The following is a 15,903-nucleotide window of genomic DNA, read 5'->3' on the forward strand; positions in this document are numbered from 1 at the left end:
ACCCATTTCCAAAAAAGTTGGGACGCTGCGCAAAATGTAAATAAAGACAAAGCGCAATGACGTGCAAATCATTTACACCCATGTTTAAATGAAAATAGTGCAAAGACAGCAAATCTGGGTTGGAATTTGATGCCAATATCACAAAGTGTAATTCCTAAGCATTGGTCAGGGGCAGAGGTCAGTCAATACCCTCTGCAGTGCCCTGTGAAGATGATCACAGGCCTGCTGATATGACTCTCTGACTCAGGAGGCGAGGCGAGGCGCTGAGCTGGTCTTTAGTGTGTGATAATGAACTCTCTGATGAACTCGTGGTGCCCCTGTTTGTCTCCTGTGTCCCGAGTCTGTGGGTGTTTGTTAGATCAGTGTGTGTTTGCTGAGGGTCTACAGGCCGCAGGGCCGGACCTCCCTCGGCCTCTGAGAGCTGCAGAGTATGTTACGCAACATTAAAGCAAATGTTTATTTTTTTTTATTTACTTGAACAGAAGCAGAAGAGCTGCTTCAGAGAAACGGCCGTATCTGCAGTTTAACGCGTGCAACATGGATAAAATCACTGATCCACTAATCTACTAATCCACTAATGTGCTAATCCACACATCTGAGCAGGAGAATCACCATAATATATAGAATCCACAGCAGATACTGAATAACTCATAGTAGATACTGAATAACTCATAATAAATACTGAATAACTCATAATAACTACTGAATAACTCATAATAGATACTGAATAACTCATAGTAGATACTGAATAACTCATAATAAATACTGAATAACTCATAATAAATACTGAATAACTCATAGTAGATACTGAATAACTCATAATAGATACTGAATAACTCATAGTAGATACTGAATAACTCATAATAAATACTGAATAACTCATAGTAGATACTGAATAACTCATAATAAATACTGAATAACTCATAATAAATAATAAATACTGAATAACTTATAATAGATTCTGAATAACTCATAGTAGATACTGAATAACTCATAATAGATACTGAATAACTCATAATAGATACTGAATAACTCATAATAAATACTGAATAACTCATAATACATACTGAATAACTCATAGTAGATACTGAATAACTCATAATAAATACTGAATAACTCATAATAGAAGCTGAATAATTCCTAGTAGGTGCTGAACAATTCATAGTAGAAGCTGAATAATTCATAGTAGGTGCTGAACAATGCATAGTAGGTGCTGAATAATTCATAGTAGGTGCTGAATAATTCATAGTAGATACTGAATAACTCATAGTAGATACTGAATAACTCATAATAAATACTGAATAACTCATAATAGATACTGAATAACTCATAATAGATACTGAATAACTCATAATAAATACTGAATAACTCATAATAGATACTGAATAACTCATAATAAATACTGAATAACTCATAATAGATACTGAATAACTCATAGTAGATACTGAATAACTCATAATAAATACTGAATAACTCATAATAAATACTGAATAACTCATAATAGAAGCTGAATAATTCCTAGTAGGTGCTGAATAATTCATAGTAGGTGCTGAACAATTCATAGTAGGTGCTGAATAATTCATAGTAGGTGCTGAATAACTCATAGTAGATACTGAATAACTCATAATAAATACTGAATAACTCATAATAAATACTGAATAACTCATAGTAGATACTGAATAACTCATAATAAATACTGAATAACTCATAATAGATACTGAATAACTCATAATAAATACTGAATAACTTATAATAGATTCTGAATAACTCATAGTAGATACTGAATAACTCATAATAGATACTGAATAACTCATAATAAATACTGAATAACTCATAATAGATACTGAATAACTCATAATAAATACTGAATAACTCATAATAAATACTGAATAACTCATAATAGATACTGAATAACTCATAGTAGATACTGAATAACTCATAATAAATACTGAATAACTCATAATAGATACTGAATAACTCATAATAAATACTGAATAACTCATAGTAGATACTGAATAACTCATAATAAATACTGAATAACTCATAATAGAAGTTGAATAATTCCTAGTAGGTGCTGAATAATTCATAGTAGACACTGAATAATTCATAGTAGACACTGAATAATTCATAGTAGGTGCTGAACAATTCATAGTAGAAGCTGAATAATTCATAGTAGATACTGAATAACTCATAATAAATACTGAATAACTCATAATAGAAGGTGAATAATTCATAGTAGGTGCTGAATAATTCCTAGTAGGTGCTGAACAATTCATAGTAGGTGCTGAATAATTCATAGTAGACACTGAATAATTCATAGTAGGTGCTGAACAGTTCATAGTAGAAGCTGAATAATTCATAGTAGGTGCTGAATAATTCATAGTAGGTGCTGAACAATTCATAGTAGATACTGAATAATTCATAGTAGGTGCTGAACAATTCATAGTAGGTGCTGAATAATTCATAGTAGGTGCTGAATAATTCATAGTAGACACTGAATAATTCATAGTAGGTGCTGAACAATTCATAGTAGAAGCTGAATAATTCATAGTAGATACTGAATAATTCATAGTAGAAGCTGAATAATTCATAGTAGAAGCTGAATAATTCATAGTAGATACTGAATAATTCATAGTAGACACTGAATAATTCATAGTAGAAGATGAATAATTCATAGTAGGTGCTGAATAATTCATAGTAGACACTGAATAATTCATAGTAGAAGCTGAATAATTCATAGTAGAAGCTGAATAATTGGTAGTAGGCACTGAATAATTCATAGTAGATGCTGAATAATTCATAGTAGACACTGAATAATTCATAGTAGACACTGAATAATTCATAGTAGAAGCTGAATAATTCATAGTAGACACTGAATAACTCATAGTAGACACTGAATAATTCATAGTAGATACTGAATAATTCACAGTAGATACTGAATAATTCATAGTAGACACTGAATCATTCATAGTAGGTGCTGAATAATTCATAGTAGAAGCTGAATAATTCATAGTAGGTGCTGAATAATTCATAGTAGAAGCTGAATAATTCATAGTAGATGCTGAATAATTCATAGTAGATACTGAATAATTCATAGTAGGTGCTGAATAATTCATAGTAGGCGCTGAATAATTCATAGTAGACACTGAATAATTCATAGTAGATGCTGAATAAATCAGTGTCAATTAAATGTTTAAATAAAGCAGTAATAAGTATTTGCTCCAAATATTATTTAAAAAATAATTTAACATTTTCGAAATAATTGAGTCGTTCATAACGAAGCGATGACCTGCTCAGCGTCCTGCGCCACGCTGTTTACGTTATAAAGCAACACTGTAAACAATAAGCAGTTTATTATTATTATCGTTATTATTATTATTATTATCATTATTATCATTATGATTATCATTATTATTATCATTCATTTTTTTATATTATTACTTTTACAAACGCGGGAAACAAACAAAAGCGAGTGGTGGGTGAAGAGGCCGCTGACGTCACTGCGCTGACGCCGCGCTGACGCCGGGAGAGGGCGCGCATGCGCGGCGCGGGCCAGATTAGTGACAGTGGTGGATTAGCGCCGAGTGGCGGAGCATGGAGAGCAGAGCGGAGCGGAGGAGCGGAGGAGCGGAGGGAGCCTAACGGAGGAGGAGAAGGAGGACATGCTTCTACTGAGGGGGGAGAGGAAAAGGAGCAGAAGTGTTGGAGAAGGGAGGAGGAGCTCGGGAGCCGCGGGAAAAGCGTTTTTACTCCTACTTTTGCTTCTGTTGCTCATGAACTTGGACTACAGAGCCGGAGAGCTGAGTTGTGACCACACAGACCGACTGACCACTCCAGCCGCTCCAGCCTGGCAGGGCTCGTGTTACTGAGGCAGGTACGTTCTGAGAACATGACTAACCATCTCAGATCTGTCCACCTTCCCTCTCTCCTCTCCTTCCCCTCTTTCTCTCTCCTCCTCCTGGTGTCCACTAACTGTCCGAGTGTTGTCAGAAGTTTGTTTTTCTCTCCTGCCTTCAGAGCAGCGGAGCCCCTGGAGGGCAGCAGGGATCCAGAGTTTAGCCCTCAGACTGACCTTCCACTTACTTTCAGCACAGTCCTCACAGACCACTGACCATGGTAGCCGTGGCAGTGTCCATATGGGCCATATGACGGGGGGTGTTGGGGGTGGGGGTGGGGGTGGGGGTAGGAGTGGAGTGTTGTTGTTGTTGTTGTTGTTGTTGTTGGTTTGCTGTGTCTGTGAGGGATTAATAAAGCAGATGGCCTTGAAACTGTCCAGAAAAGCAGTCCAGTAAACAAAGACAGTCCAGCGCTGTTTCTGAGGAGCTAATCTGCATATCTGTAGGCGTCACTCCTGGACTGACCGCTCACAAACATCCTGTGTGGTCAGTAGTGAAGGTGGGATTGTTTTCCAGCGCGTTAAAGCAGCCGTGAGGCGGCACATCTGCATAATGACCAGATCAAACGCGCCTGTCTGTCTGAATGTTGAGCGTCCAGCAGACAGAAGGCTGCCCAGAGATCTGGGCCAGTTTAGACTGGACTTTGAAATGTTTTTGTTTTTCTCCCTCGTCCTCTCAGAGGGTCGCTCACCTTTTGACGTACAAACTGACCGCTGTGTTAACAGTCCAGCCGTCCTGTCCAAGGCTGGGGTCAGTTAGTGTGAATGTTGTGTCAGAGCTGAAGATCAGTGGCACTGACTGCAGCGTTGAGCCACCAAATGAGCTGAACTCCTGTTACTGCTGCCTTCAGTTCGGCGGAGAGTTATGGCCCCTGTTCTTACACCGTGGTCAGTGTCTCTTATGGTCAGTGTTTGTTATGTTTCTCTGTTATGGTCAGTGTTTCTCTGTTATGGTCAGTGTTTCTCTGTTATGGTCAGTGTTATGGTCAGTGTTTGTCTGTTATAGTCAGTGTTATTTATGGTCAGTTTTGTCAGTAATGGTCAGTGTTTGTTACGTTTGTCTGTTACGGTCAGTGTTATGGTCAGTGTTTGTTACGGTCAGTGTTATGGTCAGTGTTTGTCTGTTATAATCAGTGTTATTTATGGTTAGTGTTGTCAGTAATGGTCAGTGTTTGTTACGTTTGTCTGTTATGGTCAGTGTTCCTCTGGTGTGGTCAGTGTTTGTCTGTCCAGCTGGCTGTAGTACACAGTGTCCAGTGCAGCCTGCTGGTTGGCTGTGTGTGGTCTGAGCAGATTCTCTGTAGGAATCACTGCTTCATCACTTCACCCACTTAAACTGTCCATCAGTGCTTCAGGTCCAGATTCACACATCACGTCCACTGTAGTTACTGGACGTTTCAGATACTGAATAAAGGTTCCCATTTGCTACAATAATCTCCATAGTTACGCAGCACCCTTAAAATGGCTATGCTCCGCCCATTTCTGTGGCCACCTGTTTCAGTGGTCACTCCACACTTGTTTTTGTCCGTAGTTACGCTGTTTGCTGACCGTGGACGTATTTGTTGGGTCTTAGTTACTTTCATTTCAGCAGATGTGCTACACTCTTCCCAGTGGTTATGCTGTTCCCATGGTTACAAGCCCGGTCCACACCCAGTCTCTTGGTCATGCACCTTCATGGAGTCTCCAGCAGTGGTCTGCCCGGCCGCGTCCTCCGTCTGACACACAGCTGGACTGAGTTAAAGGCTCAGCAGATTCACTGATGGTCACCTGACTGACTGCATGGTGACATCAGCGGTTACTCGGGACCGTCTCTCTGAGCTGCTGCACTTTTCAGCTGTTCAGAGTCGGGGGAGGGGGGGGCGTTGGGGGGAGATGGGGGGGGTCCTTCCTTCCTCTGAAGCTCTGTTTAGCAGTTTCTCTCACTGCAGACCGTGTGGTTTGGCTGTAAGACAGTTACGCAACCAGTCTGTCACCATCAGCCTCAGTATAGATCAAAACTCTAAATGACCGAATCACTGCAGGAAGCAACGCTGAGCGAATCACTGCAGGACGCAGCGCTGACCGAATCACTGCAGGACTCAGCGCTGAGCGAACCACTGCAGGACTCAGCGCTGAGCGAACATCTGCAGGACTCAGCGCTGAGCGAATCACTGCAGGACTCAGCGCTGAGCGAACCACTGCAGGACTCAGCGCTGAGCGAACATCTGCAGGACGCAGCGCTGACCGAATCACTGCAGGACTCAGCGCTGAGCGAACCACTGCAGGACTCAGCGCTGAGCGAACATCTGCAGGACGCAGCGCTGACCGAATCACTGCAGGACTCAGCGCTGAGCGAACCACTGCAGGACTCAGCGCTGAGCGAATCACTGCAGGACTCAGCGCTGAGCGAACCACTGCAGGACTCAGCGCTGAGCGAATCACTGCAGGACTCAGCGCTGAGCGAACATCTGCAGGACGCAGCGCTGACCGAATCACTGCAGGACTCAGCGCTGAGCGAACCACTGCAGGACTCAGCGCTGAGCGAACATCTGCAGGACGCAGCGCTGACCGAATCACTGCAGGACTCAGCGCTGAGCGAACCACTGCAGGACTCAGCGCTGAGCGAATCACTGCAGGACTCAGCGCTGAGCGAACATCTGCAGGACGCAGCGCTGACCGAATCACTGCAGGACTCAGCGCTGAGTGAATCACTGCAGGACGCAGCGCTGAGCGAACATCTGCAGGACGCAGCGCTGACCGAATCACTGCAGGACGCAGCGCTGACCGAACATCTGCAGGACGCAGCGCTGACCGAACCACTGCAGGACTCAGCGCTGAGCGAACCACTGCAGGACTCAGCGCTGAGCGAACATCTGCAGGATGCAGCGCTGACCGAATCACTGCAGGACGCAGCGCTGAGCGAATCACTGCAGGACTCAGCGCTGAGCGAACATCTGCAGGACGCAGTGCTGACCGAACCTCTGCAGGACGCAGCGCTGACCGAATCACTGCAGGACTCAGCGCTGAGCGAACCACTGCAGGACTCAGCGCTGAGCGAATCACTGCAGGATGCAGCGCTGACCGAATCACTGCAGGACTCAGCGCTGAGCGAACCACTGCAGGACTCAGCGCTGAGCGAATCACTGCAGGATGCAGCGCTGACCGAATCACTGCAGGACTCAGCGCTGAGCGAATCACTGGAGGACGCAGCGCTGACCGAACATCTGCAGGATGCAGCGCTGACCAAACCTCTGCAGGACGCAGCGCTGACCAAACCTCTGCAGGACGCAGCGCTGACCGGGGTTTCATTCAGACATGCTTGTATGAACCTTCAGCGAAGAAAGTTTAAATCCACTGCAGGGCTGTGAGGAAACTGTAGGTGGCGTAGCTGCTGTGATGAACACAGGCTGAGAGCTTTAGCTACACACTGCCTGTTTTTGGGCCATTTTGTTTGCAGTTCAGAGTCAAACACACCAGACGGCTCTGGAGCTCAAACCTGCTGGAATCAGAACGTCTAGGAATCACGGAATCGAGTGATTTATGGCTCGACACGTCACTGACGTTCCAAAAACCCTTTTCACTGTTCTACATTTTGGCTTCAGCAGTATTCACACTTTTCTACCTTCCAGTGTTCGGGTGTGTGTGTGTGTGTGTGTGAGTGTGTGTGAGTGTGTTGAGTGAGTATTATTCAGTATGTACTGTGTATTATTCAGAATGTACTGTATATTATTGAGTATGTACTGTGTATTATTCAGTATGTACTCTGTATTATTCAGTATGTACTGTGTATTATTCAGTACGTACTGTGTATTATTGAGTATGTACTGTGTATTATTCAGTATGTACTCTGTATTATTCAGTATGTACTGTGTATTATTCAGTATGTACTGTGTATTATTGAGTATGTACTCTGTATTATTCAGTTTGTACTGTGTATTATTCAGTATGTACTGTGTATTATTGAGTATGTACTGTGTATTATTGAGTATGTACTGTGTATTATTCAGTATGTACTCTGTATTATTGAGTATGTACTGTGTATTATTGAGTATGTACTGTGTATTATTCAGTATGTACTGTGTATTATTGAGTATGTAGTCTGTATTATTGAGTATGTACTGTGTATTATTGAGTATGTACTCTGTATTATTGAGTATGTACTGTGTATTATTGAGTATGTACTCTGTATTATTCAGTATGTACTCTGTATTATTCAGTATGTACTGTGTATTATTGAGTATGAACTGTGTATTATTGAGTATGTACTCTGTATTATTGAGTATGTACTCTGTATTATTCAGTATGTACTCTGTATTATTGAGTATGTACTGTGTATTATTGAGTATGTACTCTGTATTATTCAGTATGTACTGTGTATTATTCAGTATGTACTGTGTATTATTGAGTATGTACTGTGTATTATTCAGTATGTACTCTGTATTATTGAGTATGTACTGTGTATTATTCAGTATGTACTGTGTATTATTCAGTATGTACTCTGTATTATTGAGTATGTACTGTGTATTATTGAGTATGTACTGTGTATTATTCAGTATGTACTGTGTATTATTGAGTATGAACTGTGTATTATTGAGTATGTACTCTGTATTATTGAGTATGTACTGTGTATTATTCAGTATGTACTGTGTATTATTGAGTATGTACTGTGTATTATTCAGTATGTACTGTGTATTATTCAGTATGTACTCTGTATTATTGAGTATGTACTGTGTATTATTCAGTATGTACTCTGTATTATTCAGTATGTACTGTGTATTATTGAGTATGTACTCTGTATTATTCAGTATGTACTCTGTATTATTCAGTATGTACTCTGTATTATTCAGTATATACTGTGTATTATTGAGTATGTACTGTGTATTATTGAGTATGTACTGTGTATTATTCAGTATGTACTCTGTATTATTCAGTATGTACTGTGTATTATTCAGTATATACTGTGTATTATTCAGTATGTACTGTGTATTATTCAGTATGTACTGTGTATTGTTGAGTATGTACTGTGTATTATTCAGTATGTACTGTGTATTATTGAGTATGTACTGTGTATTATTCAGTATGTACTGTGTATTATTCAGTATGTACTGTGTATTGTTGAGTATGTACTCTGTATTATTCAGTATGTACTGTGTATTATTGAGTATGTACTGTGTATTATTGAGTATGTACTGTGTATTATTGAGTATGTACTGTGTATTATTCAGTATGTACTGTGTATTATTCAGTATGTACTGTGTATTATTGAGTATGTACTGTGTATTATTCAGTATGTATTGTGTATTATTCAGTATGTACTCTGTATTATTCAGTATGTACTGTGTATTATTCAGTATGTATTGTGTATTATTCAGTATGTACTCTGTATTATTCAGTATGTACTCTGTATTATTGAGTATGTACTCTGTATTATTCAGTATGTACTGTGTATTATTGAGTATGTACTGTGTATTATTGAGTATGTACTCTGTATTATTCAGTATGTACTGTGTATTGTTGAGTATGTACTCTGTATTATTGAGTATGTACTGTGTATTATTCAGTATGTACTCTGTATTATTGAGTATGTACTGTGTATTATTCAGTATGTACTCTGAATTATTCAGTATGTACTGTGTATTATTCAGTATGTACTCTGTATTATTCAGTATGTACTGTGTATTATTCAGTATGTACTCTGAATTATTCAGTATGTACTGTGTATTATTCAGTATGTACTCTGTATTATTCAGTATGTACTGTGTTTTATTGAGTATGTACTGTGTATTATTGAGTACGTACTGTGTATTATTCAGTATGTACTGTGTATTATTCAGTACGTACTGTGTATTATTGAGTATGTACTCTGTATTATTCAGTACGTACTCTGTATTATTCAGTATGTACTGTGTATTGTTGAGTATGTACTGTTTATTATTGAGTATGTACTCTGTATTATTGAGTATGTACTGTGTATTATTGAGTACGTACTGTGTATTATTCAGTATGTACTGTGTATTATTCAGTACGTACTGTGTATTATTCAGTATGTACTGTTTATTATTGAGTATGTACTGTGTATTGTTGAGTATGTACTGTGTATTGTTGAGTATGTACTGTGTATTATTCAGTATGTACTCTGTATTATTCAGTACGTACTGTGTATTATTGAGTATGTACTGTGTATTGTTGAGTATGTACTGTGTATTGTTGAGTATGTACTGTGTATTGTTGAGTATGTACTCGTATAATCTGGTGTGCGTGTGGTTCAGGGTGCTCTGTTGATGTGGTGACTCATTCTGAAATGCCGTTTCTAATCTGAGAAAAGCCACATCAGGCTTTAACACCGTGTTGTTCTGACTGGCTGATGTTTACTGATCTTTATCGATCTTTACTGATATTTGTGGTTTGGGAAGCAGTGGGGGGGTTGTCATGGAAACCCCGCGGTGGTTCTGGTGGAGCAGACGTTTCCAGTCCCTTTGCAGCGTTTCTGATCCTGACACGCGCTCGTTAGTCATCGTGGTCGTTTGTGGCCTCACAGTGTGGAAGGAAAATTCCGCTGATGCAGAAAAAAGCCTCGAAGCGCTGAGCGCTAACTTCTCTCTAACTCCACAGAGCTGATGCAACGTTTGGCCACCTCTGCTCTTTAACCTGCTGCGCTCTGTTAATGAGGCCGTGTCTGAGTGGTGATATATAGAGAACCTGATCTGATAAACATGTAGATTCATATCAGTGAGTGCAGTGAATGAAGCCTCGTGCATCTCCTACACAGTGATAGGAAACAATGGCTCAGTTATCCGCTAGTTGGCTTGATGGCATTTCTGTGTCTCATGTCCATCAAATCAGGGCCGTCCTGAGGAGCGTTTCTGGGCTTCAGCATTAATCAACAGCGAATATTCAGGTTCAACTGGGGGGAATGGGGGTGGTCTGTATTCGACACCTGAGTTGAGAGCACATTCACAGCTTCATCTGCTGTAAATCTGAATCTCCAGTCTGGCTGTTTTCCTTACAGCGCAGCTTCGCTCCGTCTACCAGCCCGCGAGCCTCTCTTAGCGCTGTGCTGGGAGGGGGTAACAGCACAGGGCATGCTCAGGTTACCCAGCGCTTCATGGAGGGGGTCCCGGGGCAGAGTCGAGGGCTGTGTTTTTAGTTGTCAGCGCTGGAGAGGCTGAGTTTCTTCGTCAGTGTAAAGCTGCGTTATGGACTGAAGCCTCGGCTCGTCTGAGTTTCTCCTGAGAACCACAGACATTACAGAGTTCTGCAGGTGCCTTTATTGATTAACCTACTTTTAATCAAGTCCCCAAATTGAAAAATGAATACCTAGTCAATCAATGAATATCCAAAAAGTCTAAAATTCAGGTCCAGCCTGGCATCACGAGACAACTCAAAAACAAACTTAGAGACTATGAAACATCTCCTTAACATGGTCTACAAGGGCTGGATCCCGAGCTCTGCGGGATCAGAGGGAGTAACACAGCGTCCACAGCAGAAACTCCACTGTCTTATTAAACCCAGTGGCCGAAGAGAAGCAGCGCATCACCGTCTGCTGCCCAGCTGGCTGCCTTTCGGTGTAGCAGAGAGAATCAGCTGCGCTGCTGAAGATCAGCTGCTGATTTAAACTGTTGGTCTGAACTGCTCAACTAAAGTGCACGGCCATCAGGGCTGACCACACACATGACCACAGACCAGCTCAGCTGTGCTGAATGAAAACGGGGCTTTGGGTCACTGAGACTCATTAAAACTCCGTTTGACTGTTGGTTTATGATCTATCAGTGTATGTCATGATGTCATCGCCATAAAGACGCTTTTCATTCATTTCACTTTACGTTTAGAGGAGAAATGCGGAAAAGCAGCCGGTCCTGGGCTGGAAGTCCTGGACTTTTCTCTGCACATGTCAAAAACTAATTTTTCAGAATTGCAGAAAATCTATTAATGTGACTGATAAAAAGCCCCCTTTATTGATAAAAAGCCCCCTTTATTGATAAAAAGCCCCTTTTATCCTTGCATTTTCACTTCCTGAATGAAGCATTGTCAGAGTAACACCTGCAGATTTTCTGTCCCCAACAAATCAATTAATCGAAGCCATAATAGACCAACCAATCGATTAATCAGTCATAATAGACCAACCAATCGATTAATCAGTCATAATGGACCGACCATTCGATTAATCAGAGTCATAATAGACCAACCAATCGATTAATCAGAGTCATAATAGACCAACCAATCGATTAATCAGAGTCATAATAGACCAACCAATCGATTAATCAGAGCCATAATAGACCAACCAATCGATTAATCAGAGTCATAATAGACCAACCAATCAATTAATCAGAGTCATAATAGACCAACCAATCGATTAATCAGAGTCATAATAGACCAACCAATCGATTAATCAGAGCCATAATAGACCAACCAATCGATTAATCAGAGTCATAATAGACCAACCAATCGATTAATCAGAGTCGGAATAGACCGACCAATCGATTAATCAGAGCCATAATAGACCAACCAATCGATTAATCAGAGCCATAATAGACCAACCAATCGATTAATCAGAGTCATAATAGACCAACCAATCGATTAATCAGAGTCATAATAGACCAACCAGTCGATTAATCAGAGTTATAATGGACCTACCCATCGATTAATCAGAGTCATAATAGACCAACCAATCGATTAATCAGAGTCATAATAGACCAACCAATCGATTAATCAGAGTCGTAATTGACCCACCAATCGATTAATCAGAGTCATAATAGACCAACCGATTGATTAATCAGTCATAATAGACCAACCAATCGATTAATCAGAGTCATAATAGACCAACCAATCGATTAATCAGAGTCATAATGGACCTGCCCATCGATTAATCAGAGTCATAATAGACCAACCCATCGATTAATCAGAGTCATAATAGACCAACCGATCGATTAATCAGAGTCATAATAGACCAACCGATCGATTAATCAGAGTCATAATAGACCAACCGATTGATTAATCAGTCATAATAGACCAACCAATCGATTAATCAGAGTCATAATAGACCAACCAATCGATTAATCAGAGTCATAATAGTCCAACCGATTGATTAATCGGTCATAATAGACCAACCAATCGATTAATCAGAGTCATAATAGACCAACCAATCGATTAATCAGAGTCATAATAGACCAACCCATCGATTAATCAGAGTCATAATAGACCAACCCATCGATTAATCAGAGTCATAATAGACCAACCCATCGATTAATCAGAGTCATAATAGACCAACCAATCGATTAATCAGAGTCATAATGGACCTGCCCATCGATTAATCAGAGTCATAATAGACCAACCGATTGATTAATCAGAGTCAGAATAGAGCACCTTATCGATTAATTGAAGCCACAATGAACCAACAAGCTGACTAATCAAAGCCAAAAAGGACCAACCAGTCAATTAATCGAGGCAGTAATAGACCAACTAATCTATTAATCAATGCCACAATGGGCCAATTAATGGATTAATCACAGTTATAATGGAGCAACTAGTTTATTATGGAAATAGTCATTAGGTGCGGCCACGCCTGTCACAGTTATTACAGGCACCTAATCGCGTTTTAAAAAGTGCAGTTATTCAAGATGATCACAGTTAATTAAGCTGGATTGTTTATTGCTGATTGTTTGATGTTAACATGAACACAGTGAAACGAGTCGCTCGGTTCCACTGGGCTAATGATTAGAGGCAGTTGACAGCTTGTCCAAACCAGTAGCTGCGAGAAGCCCATTTGTGGGCGGAGCCCGGAGAGGGGATACGTAATGAGATGAGCTGTGAATGTTTTGTTTGCAGGAGGTGCAGCAGCTCCGCCCCCCGCCTGCCGTGCCGTGCTCCGTGGGTGTGCAGGGCTCTGAATTCCTGCTGTAGATTAAGGAGAACTCAGCTAATCTGCTGCGGTTCATGCAGGAGGGAATGAATGCAGTCTGTGCTCGAGCGTTTGGGGTAAATCTGCAGATTAATCAAGCTTTCATTGCTTTAGCTCCCTCAGAGTCCGTCAGCAGACCGGCCCCTGCTCCGGCTCCGGCTCCAGCTCGCCTCCGGCTCGCCTCCGACTCACACGGGCCAGATCAGCTCATAACCTGACCTGAGGGCCGAATACGAACCTCACATACAAACGTTTCTATTTATATCAGCAAAACAAGAACAAAGAGCAGGAACCGACGGAAATAAAGAAGATATGGATCATATTCCAGTTCCATATTCCATATGAAGCATGAAGTCCAGGATGCGTAGAGACCGCCAGGCCCAGGAGCCGCAGGCTCAGCTTGGTCGAGTTGTGCTCTAACCACTAAAACCGCCTTTGACTTTGTCAGTAAAAGGTGATGATGTCATAACTGCCCTAAACTGACGGTGTGACGCTCCGCCCAGCAGGAGCTCAGTGCGCTGTTGGAAATGTTCTGTTTATCCGCTGATCAGCTCTGATTAATGAAAGACGGAAAACTCTGTAAAATCTTACGAAAGTCAGACGAAAGAGTTTATATTTAGGATGGAGAAAAACAGAGTCAGAGTCAGAGGCGCCTTCTCCACCACCCTGAGGGAGTTTAGAGGAGGTTTAGAGGAGGTGTAGAGGGGATTTAGAGGTTTAGAGGAGGTTTAGAGGGGGTTTAGAGGGGGTTTGGAGGAGGTTCAGAGGAGGTTTAGAGGGGATTTAGAGGAGGTTTAGAGGGGGTTTAGAGGGGGTTTAGAGGAGGTTTAGAGGGGGTTTGGAGGAGGTTCAGAGGAGGTTTAGAGGGGATTTAGAGGAGGTTTAGAGGAGGTTTAGAGGGGGTTCAGAGGAGGTGTAGAGGGGGTTTAGAGGAGGTTTAGAGGGGGTTTAGAGGAGGTTTAGAGGGGGTTTGGAGGAGGTTCAGAGGGGATTTAGAGGAGGTTTAGAGGGGGTTTAGAGGAGGTTTAGAGGAGGTTTAGAGGGGGTTTAGAGGAGGTGTAGAGGGGATTTAGAGGAGGTGTAGAGGGGGTTTAGAGGGGGTTTAGAGGAGGTTTAGAGGGGGTTTGGAGGAGGTTCAGAGGAGGTTTAGAGGGGATTTAGAGGAGGTTTAGAGGGGGTTCAGAGGAGGTGTAGAGGGGATTTAGAGGTTTAGAGGAGGTTTAGAGGGGGTTTAGAGGGGGTTTGGAGGAGGTTCAGAGGAGGTTTAGAGGGGATTTAGAGGAGGTTTAGAGGAGGTTTAGAGGAGGTTCAGAGGAGGTTTAGAGGGGATTTAGAGGAGGTTTAGAGGAGGTGTAGAGGGGGTTTAGAGGAGGTTTAGAGGAGGTTTAGAGGGGGTTTAGAGGAGGTTTAGAGGGGGTTTGGAGGAGGTTCAGAGGAGGTTTAGAGGGGATTTAGAGGAGGTTTAGAGGGGGTTCAGAGGAGGTGTAGAGGGGATTTAGAGGTTTAGAGGAGGTTTAGAGGGGGTTTAGAGGGGGTTTGGAGGAGGTTCAGAGGAGGTGTAGAGGGGGTTTAGAGGAGGTTTAGAGGGGGTTTAGAGGAGGTTTAGAGGGGGTTTGGAGGAGGTTCAGAGGAGGTTTAGAGGGGATTTAGAGGAGGTTTAGAGGGGGTTTAGAGGAGGTTTAGAGGAGGTTTAGAGGGGGTTTAGAGGGGATTTAGAGGAGGTGTAGAGGGGGTTTAGAGGAGGTTTAGAGGAGGTTTAGAGGGGGTTTAGAGGAGGTTTAGAGGGGGTTTGGAGGAGGTTCAGAGGAGGTTTAGAGGGGATTTAGAGGGGGTTCAGAGGAGGTGTAGAGGGGATTTAGAGGAGGTGTAGAGGGGATTTAGAGGAGGTTTAGAGGGGGTTTAGAGGAGGTTTAGAGGAGGTGTCGAGGGGGTTTAGAGGAGGTTTAGCGGAGGTTTAGAGGGGGTTTAGAGGGGATTTAGAGGAGGTGTAAAGGGGATTTAGAGGAGGTTTAGAGGGGGTTTAGAGGATGTTTAGAGGGGATTTAGAGGAGGTGTAGAGGGGATTTAGAGGGGGTTTAGAGGAGTAGAGGGGATTTAGAGGACGTGTAGAGGGGGTTTAGAGGAGGTTTAG

At 41.9% G+C, this 15,903-nt stretch overlaps 1 protein-coding gene across 3 annotated transcripts in view; it reads left to right on the forward strand.

Annotated features, from left to right (window-relative positions):
• Positions 1–3,605: 3,605 nt before the first annotated feature.
• The window catches only part of pparda (peroxisome proliferator-activated receptor delta a), a 34,483-nt gene continuing 22,185 nt past the window's right edge, over positions 3,606–15,903 (forward strand). Inside the window, exon 1 of one of the 3 annotated variants that reach the window (XM_037532288.1) lies at positions 3,606–3,874. The gene's annotated coding sequence lies outside the window, so the exon portion shown is untranslated. Of the gene's footprint in view, positions 3,875–4,421; positions 4,800–15,903 lie in introns of those variants that run through there. The other 2 variants (XM_037532290.1, XM_037532291.1) reach the window with 2 other exon arrangements.

Source organism: Pygocentrus nattereri, chromosome 21, assembly GCF_015220715.1.
Source record: "Pygocentrus nattereri isolate fPygNat1 chromosome 21, fPygNat1.pri, whole genome shotgun sequence".
Classification (NCBI taxonomy): Eukaryota; Metazoa; Chordata; class Actinopteri; order Characiformes; family Serrasalmidae; genus Pygocentrus; species Pygocentrus nattereri.